The sequence below is a fragment of the Bos indicus x Bos taurus genome, unplaced genomic scaffold, assembly GCF_003369695.1.
Source record: "Bos indicus x Bos taurus breed Angus x Brahman F1 hybrid unplaced genomic scaffold, Bos_hybrid_MaternalHap_v2.0 tig00011622_arrow_arrow_obj, whole genome shotgun sequence".
Taxonomy (NCBI): domain Eukaryota; kingdom Metazoa; phylum Chordata; class Mammalia; order Artiodactyla; family Bovidae; genus Bos; species Bos indicus x Bos taurus.
Window position 1 is genome coordinate 57,465 of NW_020867858.1, and position 9,869 is coordinate 67,333.

At 53.3% G+C, this 9,869-nt stretch overlaps 1 pseudogene; it reads left to right on the top strand.

Annotated features, from left to right (window-relative positions):
- The first annotated feature begins 618 nt into the window (after positions 1-618).
- Positions 619-3,334, top strand: LOC113889212 (annotated as a pseudogene).
- The last annotated feature ends 6,535 nt before the right edge of the window (positions 3,335-9,869 follow it).

Consider the following 9,869-nt stretch of genomic DNA (forward strand, 5'->3'; position numbering starts at 1 on the left):
GCAATAACCACTGTGAGGATGAGAGATCCTGGGCCACAGTCCATGGTTTGTGGGATATAACTCCACAAACATCCAGGTCTTCAAGGTGAGTGTTCATATTTATCCCTTCAGGACACCTGACGGACAAGGGGAAGGCCAACACTGAGAAATGTTAACACCTACCCAGAAGGTTCATCAGGCAGACCCTCCATGGAAGAGCTCTTCCCCGAGCTTCTCCTAGGAGGTGAACAGAAATTCTTGTCCACTACAGACCTACGGAGGGGTCATATCTCATGGCTAAGAGAAGGAACAGGACCAGGGCACTGCAGCCCAGGAGGGAGTAGAACGCAGATGGGCCAGTACTGAAAACCCTGGCGACGCTCAGAGCCCAGACCCAGATCCCCTGAGTCATGCATGTTCAACCTCAACAATGCAAGTAGCCCCTACCCACATGTGACCTCCAGGGACCTGGCAGAGCTACTATATGCAGCCTCTTTGAGGAGGGGATCTAGTGTGCAGACACCACAGCCAGACAACCATCAGGAGCCAGGGTGCTGAGGCCCTGGTACCCATGGCTGGAGACCAGGCTTGGAGCACCTCACTGCTGGCCTCAGACGTGCTCTGTCCTGCCTGGTCGACATGGCCAGTATCCCTCTCCTTTCTTGGCTATCTGACATGCTCAGGAATATTTATGAAGGTTCCATCAGAGACTCAGAACAGGGGGAAGCAGGTTTGTCACAGGGTCCTGCTGGAGGACACGTGGCTGACACAGCAGTGGGTCTATCTCCCCACTGACACCAGGTCCTGAGGTCCTCAGGCTGGTGGTCAGGAGGGATGGTGAGATGCAGGTTGGAGTCTGATGATGGATGCACCCCGAGGCCATCCTGCTGAAGAGATCTTCTGCCAGCAGACATGCACACAGCTGACCTAGCTTCTCTGCAGGGTGCTGTTGTGGCAACCCTCTCCAGTGGTCCTGCCCGGAGAATCCCATGGACAGAGGAGTCTGGTGGGCTACAGTCTGTGGGGTCTCAAAGGGTCAGACATGACTGAGGTGACTGAGCATGCTCACCGCCCCATTCCCTGGGTGAGCACTCCCTCATGGCAGCCTCCCCTGAGTCAGCTGACAAGGGCTCTGCCTCGTCTTCCTCCAGCGTCTCAGGTGTCTCCTCTCACAGGTGTGGGCACTAGGAGCCCCTCAGGTGCTTGTGCTGTGAGTTGTCTGGGGCGACTGCACTGGTTTTCGTCAAGGGGGCTCATCTGGACCTTCTTGTGGGGCCCCTGCAGGATCCAGGTGCTGCAAGAACAGGTGAGCCCAGGAGTGAACGGTAGGTGGAGTGGCATCAAGCCCCGTGTTTCTGCATGCAACTATCCTGTGACATGATGTTAGCCCACGGGGGGCTCCAGGAGGCGAAGAGACCCCAAGTCCTCGAGAGCCTCTGGACTCACTGTGAGTGTCAACTGCATCAGTGCACCTGCAGCCCCAGGGAGGCGACGTCCAGGTGTTCTCACAAACTCCTTCCTTGGGGTCTCTCTACAGTGTGCGTGCATTTATTGAGGCTATTTCTGCTGCTGCTGCTGCTAAGTCGCTTCAGTTGTGTCCGACTCTGTGAGACCCCAGAGACAGCAGCCCACCAGGCTCTCCCATCCCTGGGATTCTCCAGGCAAGAACACTGGAGTGGGTTGCCATTTCCTTCTCCAAGGCTATTTCTAGAGTTATTAAAAGAACATGCTGTCTCTAGAAGAATATTCTGAAGATGGAACACAGCCATTCAACACCAGACTAGAAACACTGCTAGGACTGCCCTATGAGCCCAGGCAGGGGGTGCCCAGGACCCCAGTCAGGGCTGCTGCCCAGGAGCATGTGGGGCGGGGCTGAGAGTCTCAGAGATGGAGTCTTCTCTTTTCACTGAAAACAATAACTAGCAGGACAAGGACTGGTGACATTTAACATTGGGGCCTGTTGGGATACACAGCTCGGTGAGGCCATGAGAAGTATGTGAAGATATGTGTGAAATGTGTGTGAGTGTGTATGTGAGCATGCAAGTGTGGATGTGTGTGCATGTTTTTGTGTGAGTGTGTGCATGAATGTGTATGTGTATTAGTATATGTATGTGTGCATCTTTGTGAGCGTGAATGTGTGCATGTGTGTGGCTGTGTTTGTGTGTATGTGTGTGTGTAAGTGTGTGAGTGAGCATGTCACTGTGTGACATGTGTGTGTGTTTGTGTGTGTGACATGTGTGTGTGTAACACGTATGTGTGTAACAAGTGTGTGTGTGTGACAGGTTTGTGTGTGCATGTGTGTTTGACGGGTGGGTGTGTAAGAGGTATGTGTGTAACAGGTGTTTGTGACAGGTGTGTGTGTGTAACAGGTGTGTGCATGTCTGTATGTCTGTGTGACAGGTCTGTGTGTGAGACAGGTGTGTGTGTGTCTGTATGTCTCTGTGACAGGTGTGTGTGTGACAGGTGTGTATGTGAGACAGGTGTGTGTGTGTATGTGACAGGTGTGTGTGTGTATGTGAATACCCAGTGGTGGCTGACTTTGGGGAAACACACTGATTAGAGGTGAAGATGTCTCTGTGGCACTAAAGGCTGGTTCACGATGGGGACTGTGTCCTCTGGGGTGGGTCCCTCAGTGGAAGAGCTCTGTGCACAGGAGTCAGGGACCTGGCAGGACACACGCCCTCAAACAAGCATGAGGACACAGACACACACCCACTGAGCATGGCCATGGGTCATATGTCTGCTCCTTCCTAATATCGCCTGTGTATTGAGTGTGAAGTTTTCAGCCTCAGAACATGCAGGTGACCTGAGGTGTCCTACGTTAAATACAGATATTCTGAGCCCTGAGAACATCACCCAGAGCAACACCGGCTCTGCACAGCAGTCCTGGGACCACAGCCCTCACCAGGGACTGGAGCTGGACAGTCCTCCTCCTGGTGGCCTTGGCTCCAGGTCAGGGTCATCCAGGTGCTGTGGTGAAGAAGGGACAGGGTCCAGTCAAGGGGCTCCATGCACTTCTGTCCCCTGTCCACAGGGGTGCACGCCCAGGTGCAGCTGGTGCAGTGGGGGCTGAGCTGAGGAAGCCTGGGGCCTCAGTGAAGGTGTCCTGCAAGGCTTCTGGATACACCTTCACCGACTACATGCACTGCGTGTGACAGGCCCCTCAGCAAGGGCTTGAACAGATGGACAGATTGACAGCAAAGATGGTGGAGCAAAGTATGCACAGAAGTTCCAGGGCAGAGTCACGTTGGCTGCAGACACGTCCACCAGCACCGCCGACATGGAGCTGAGCAGTCTGAGGTCTGAGGACACGGCTGTTTATTACTGTGTGAGACACACAGTGTGAAAACCCCCATCCTGAGGGTGTCAGAAACCCGGAGGAGCAGGGCGGCTGTGCTGGGGCTGATGATGACAAAGACGATTGGGTCGGGGTCCTGAGAAAAGTGGGTACAAACATGTGTTCACTGTTACAGGAGTGTGTTCACTGTGAGAATTTGTGTTCACCATCAAAGGAGTTGTGTGTTCACTCTCAGAGGACTGTATTCCATCAGAGGAGTGTGTTCGCTTGTACAGGAGTGTGTTCCCTATCTGTAGAGTGTGTTTGCTGTTACAGGATTGTGTTAACTGTTAGAAGAATATGTTCATTTTTAGAGGGTGTTCCCTGTCAGAGGTGTGTGTTCACTGTTAAAGGAATGTTTTCCATACAATAGATACTCTGTCAGAGGAGTGTGTTCCATACACTAAGCACTCTGTTGGAGGAGTGTGTTGTGTACAATACACACTCAGTCAGAGGAGTGTGTTACGTACAATACACGTTGTGTCAAAAGAGTGTGTTCCATACAATAAGCACTGTGTCAGAGGATTGTGTTCCGTACAGTAAAGATTCTGTAATCAAAATATCAGCACTGGGGGGGGAAGCGTCAGTGCACTCTACGGACACAAGCCCCTGTGAGGTCTCTGTGTGGACCCGAGTCTTTGCCTCAGAGCCGTGGCTCCATCCAACATGAAGTCCACCTTCATCTCCATGCAGATGTGTTAAGTCGTCTGCAGGTGGTTGAGCCTTTTGCAGCCCCACCCAGGAGTGAACAAAAAACCCCTTTTGCTCTACGTCATGTCCAGGACCTGGTATGTTGGGATCTGGGTTCCAGCCATTCTAACTGTGCAGTGGTACCTCACAATCCTTTAAGCATGCAGTCCCTGATGGCTTGTGATGTGGAAGGTCTTTCCAAGTGTTCACGTGTCAGCTGTGAATCTTTGGAAGCAAGTTCAGACCACCCATTTTTCACTGGGTTGCTTACCTTCTGTTGTTCAGTTATGAGTGTCCACGTGTATTCATAGCACAAAGTTCTTACAAATATGCTATTTATAAGTGTATCTTTCCAGCCTGTGGCTTGCCGTTAGAGTCCCTTAACAGTGAGTTCAGAAAACAAGTGTTTTTCATTGTGATGCTCTCCAATTTATCAGTTTTTCCCCCATGGATCATGCTATTGGTCTTATGTCTAAAAATTGTTGGCAAATTTAAGGGCACCCAGAAGTTGTCCAAGTGCAGCCCCGCCCCTCCCTCAACAGATGGGGCTGAAGAGGTGGGAAAATCAGGAATATGGAAGAATCCTAGATCCATTGACAGGTTTGTCCTGTGTGTGTGTGTATGGGTGTTCAGTTGAGTCTGACTTGTTCAGACCCCATGGACTGCAGCCCACCAGGCTTCTGTGTCCGTGGGATTTTTCCAGGCAAGAGTACTGGAGGGGGTTGCCATTTCCTCCCTCAGAGGATCTTCCCCACCCAGGGATTGAACCTGTGTTTCCCACGTCTCTTGTGTCTCCTACATTAGAAGCAGACTCTTTACCACGGCACCACCTGGGAAGCCCTGCCCTAACTGTAGTTTCCCCTTTCCAGAACGGCCTATAAATGAAGTCACACAACATGCAGGCCTTTAAGACTGCTTTCTTTCACTTCGCCATATGCATTTAAGGTTCATTCACACCAGCCATGGACAGTCCAGAAAGGAAATTAAGAAAGTATTCCATTTAAAATTGCATGTTAAAGAATTAAATGCCTAGCAATAAATTTAACCAAGGAGAGGAGAGACATGTGCACTGAAAACTACAAAACCTAAGACAAAACATAAAACACGGAAAGAAATGAGACTCCATGCGTGTTCAGTTGTAGCTGGCTCTTTGAGATGCCCTGGACTGTAGTCCGCCAGGCTTCTCTGTTCATGGGATTTTTCAGGCAAGAACACTGGAGTGGGTTGCCATTTCTCAGGCGGGGCATCTTCCTGACCCAGGGACCCTATTTCTCCTGACAGTCTTGACTGCAGCCCAAGGCCCCGTGGAGCCTCCCCTCCTGCGTCTCCTGCACTGATGGGCAGGGTCTTTGCCGCGCACATCACCTGGTGCACACATCTGAGCTCACAGATGGAACAGCTTCTCCACGTTGTAGGACAGCAAGGCTTACCCGAGTCACTAACATGACCAGTGAGGAGCAGAAAGCCACTGAGTAAGAGGGCAGGGTTTCCCTTAGAGCTGATGGGAGCCCTCAGGACCCGGAGCGAGGAAGTGGCTGCTCAACTGTTCGGTGTCAAACGGTTAGTTTCATGACATGTGAAGTTTCCATCCACTAAAAAGAAAAGATTCCTAGATGACCCTTGAGGGTTCCATAGCTCGTTCTTCTATTCTTCCCATGCACGTGAGGACCACGGGCGGCCCACTCTTCCTCTGGGGGAAAGGACACTGTGCTTGCCTGCAGTTCCAGCAGTCATGGATGAGGCTGCTCCAGCCGTTCGTGTGCAGTCCTGTGTGGACATGTTTTGGTTGACTCAGAGGCACCTAGAAGCATGCTTGCCGATCTTAGGAGAAACCTGTGGATATTGCTCAGTTGCTAAGTCGGCTCCATGAACTGCAGCACGCAGGGCCGCTTGTCCTCCACTGCTGCTGCTAAATCACTTCAGTCGTGTCCGACTCTGTACGACCCCATAGACGGCAGCCCAGCAGGCTCCCTCGTCCCTGGGATTCTCCAGGCAAAAACACAGGAGTGGGTTACCAATTCCTTCTCCAATGCATGAAAGTAAAAGCTGAAATTGAAGTCACTCAGTTGCGTCCAACTCCTAGCGACCCCATGGACTGAATCCCACCAGGCTCCTCCATCCATGGGATTTTCCAGGCAAGAGTATTGGAGTGGGTTGCCATTGCCTTCTCCAACTACCTCCTGGGGTTTGTTCAAACTCAAGTCATTGAGTTGGTGATGCTATCTAACCACCTCATTCTCTGCCGTCCCCTTCTTCTGGCCTCAATCTTTCTCAGGATCTGGATCTTTTCCAATGAGTCACCTCTTCACATTAGGTGGCTAAAGTATTGGAGCTTCTGCATCATCCCTTCCAATGAATACCAGGGTTGATTTCCTTTAGGATTGACTGGTTTGATATCCCTGCTGTCCTAGACACTCTCAAGAGTCTTCTCCAGCAGCACAATTTGAAAGCATCAATTCTTTGGTGCTCAGCCTTCTTTATGGAAAATGGTAACCCACTCCAAGGTTATTCCAAGATAACCTCACAAATGCTATGAAAAGTGTAAAATTATGTTACCTTTCTTTGAAACTGCCACACTGCCTGCCAAGGTGACTGGATCAACCTTCTTTCCACCAACAATGATGAGCTTTTCCATTGTCCTCCTCACTGGTCCACAGTGGGCATTGCAAGACTGGTGGGTTTTAGCCATTTTAACAGTATGGCTGAACATCCGCCCTGCGTGTGAGGAGAGCTCCTAGGGAGGGTCTGGATTTTCTCTGGTCCTGATGCTCTCAGACATCTCCCCTCCATACCTGTGGGGACGGACCCTCACTCTCCTGAAAATCCACTGCACTGTGACCTTCACAGAAGGGGAGTGGTCCCACAGAGAGCACAGGTCTCGTTACAAGCACGGGGTTCCAGACCCCCGGCCCACCACATAAGCTCTGTCTCACACACACCAGAGTGGGCCGAGAGGCCCTCCCTGCCCCAAGGGCCCCTCCACGATGCTCACAGGTCATGCTGTCACCTCAGTAGCAGCCTGGGTGGTGGGAAGATGGAAGGATGATGAAGCCCCCTCTGCCTTTGGAAATGCATCTGATGCAACATGCAAGTGTATCTGTTCCCAGTGTGCTGTCCTGTGGAAGCTGGAGGGGCCAGCTCAGGGTGAGTGTGTGAGACGTGCCCCGATAGACCCCCATCCTCCTCCACTCCGGCTCTGGCCATGTCCAGAGAAAAGGCTGGAGGTCAGTGGGTGGCAGAACTGCATGGCCAACCCCGGCTGGCAGAAGCGGTGGTCGCAGGAGTCCTGGAACAACGTCTGCTTCTTGGAAATGTCCCAACACACTCTCCCCTTTTCCATCAGGCAGCAGGCAGGCCAGTCTGTGGGCGCCCCCACGGCCCTGCCTCAATGGGCCAGGCCAGGATCCCCATGAAGCCACCCCGGCACCTGTGCGCTCCCCACACTGCATCTGCTCCCTGACTGTACCTCACACACAGCGTCTCTGTTCAGGGGGCAGGTGACCGGGGGCAAGCCCTCTGGGTCAGCACTTTGGTCCGTGTAGGTCAGGAGCACCCTCTCAATCACCCCCTCTGGGGAGGGGGACCAGCTCCCTTGTACAGGATTCCTTCTAGCCCAAGAAAGGAGCTACAGGACTATTCCCCTACCCGACCTCACCCCAGCACCCCAACTTCTGAATAACAACAGCTTCTGTAAACCACGTGTGCAGGGGACGTAGGAGCTGGTGATGCCCCTGGTGGCCACACGCGTGTGCTCCACGTGTTCTCCACACCAAGCCCTGAGGTCTCCCCATTGCTGCGGGGCCCCCTCTGCCAGAGGGAAGGGGACCCTGTGGATGGCAGCTGCAGGTCTGGCTTAGGCGCTGCCCTGCTGTGGGCCCCTCAGAAATCCCAGGGGTCCCTGGCCTTTACTGGCTCTCCTGCCGCCTGTGGGCATGTGATGTTTGCCTCCTTCTAAGGTTGTGCCTGTTTCCTCCCCAGCCCACACTCAGGAGGCTGACACGACCTCAAGAGACCCATGGAGCCAACTGGGCTGCTAAATACAGCCAGAATGAATACCGATCCTTTTCACACCCAACTCGAGAGCTGCCCTGATCCCTGGTGGAGACTATTGGTCAGCAGGTGTCCTCCCACACTCTGAAGAAGACAGGGTGTAGGTACAGAAGGGTGGAAATAGTGGCCGGGTACATCACATCTAAGCCGAGTGAACTTCCTGAGACTCCTGTCTTCGGTTGTTGTCTCTGCGGCTGATGCTCCGCACGGAGGACCATCCAGATGGGGAAGATGGAGACCCTGTGGACAGTAGGAGCCAGGCTCCACGGCATCGGCAGGCTCTTTCCCATTGACAGCTCATCTCCAATTGCACATCTCAGGGACTCGGAATACCTCAGGGCTGAAAAGCACTGTTGACCCAGTTATCACCACAGAACTTCCCAGGAGCACAGGGCTGCCAGAGCCCACACAATGCACACCCTGTGTTCCTGCAACCAAAAGCACCACGCCCAGAAATCAGAGACGCACCTTCCTGGGACATCGTCCCTGGCACGCGCCTCCCCAGTGACAGCCGCTGCTGCACAGGGCTGAAGGCAGATGCAGTGCTCTATCCTCCACAGTATCCAGCAGGTAAAAGCAAACACCTTCCCCGCCTGCAGGAAGTACTCCCTCTGACCATTTCTGCAAATGGTGAAGAGGACCTGAAGGAGTCTGTGACTCCCCCAGGATGACAGCAGGCACTGACACTGAATACAGAGCCAAGAGGAAGGGGGAAGGGCTGCCGAGCAGCAGGGCCCAGAGACATCCCGGATCCCACGCTCCTTCCACTCTGCTCGCCTCACCACAGGCCGATCCGCCGAGGGCCAGGAGTCGGGGCCACGAGTAGCGGCCTTACTGGCAGAGCCAACAGACAGAGCAGAGGGCCGACGAGAGTCCTCCCGAACCATGTGGCCTGGAGTTTGACTCCTGTTTCTCTTACAGTGCGGAGACTGGGAGGTGAGGAGGTCGGGTGCTAAAGTGCTAAAGGCCACAGGCTGCTGCAGACACTTCGTGCTTCCAGCCAGATTCTGCATGGAGGGCTCAGGTTCTCATCCCCTGCAGCCATGCCCAGCAGGGCTTGACCAAGGGTTTCCTGTGAGCTGACTCTCAGGCAAGGGGGCAGGGTTCAGGAGACAGCCACTGCGTACACCGTGGGCCACCTCCCTGTAGCGAGCAGCTTGCAGTCAAGGCAACAGAACACAGACGTGAAAGGGAAGGAGCCAGATCCGACCTGAGTCAGACGTGTTCTCTCCCAAGACAAGAAGGCAAAAAGAGAAACAGACCAACGAGCAAAATGCAGCAGAGGGCACCCTCTGTTGATACAGAGTTCTCATATTATGGATGAAAGCGAAATCTTGCTTTTGATTCTGCCCTGTGAGTGAGTTTCTGTCCTCTGTGGATGGCTACAAAGTGGTGTAAAACTGCCTGAAATACTTCCTCGCTCCCCTTGGGTACCATGCAGCCCCCTGGGTCCACAGAGGCACAGGCGAGAACCATCCCCTGCCGGGAAAGAACCACACAGAAGGTCACCCGGGGGCTCGCAGTCAGGCCTGGTTTCTGGTCTCACCAGCCAGGGTCAGCAAGAATCACAGAGAGTGTCCCAGAGGAGAGTGGGGAGCCTGCTCCTCAGGGGGCCTAAACGACGCTTCCAAGCAAAAATCAAGAGGAACACGTGGTTTGCAAGTGACCTACCTGCTAATCGGAATGAGACACACGCAATTATGAGCTTCTAAAACATTTTCAACACCTACAAATGTTAAGTGATGTGAGCAGTGTCTGGTTTCAATCGCCAAAGTAGCAGGAAGTGGTGCTCGCAGGGAGAAAAGAGGCCTGT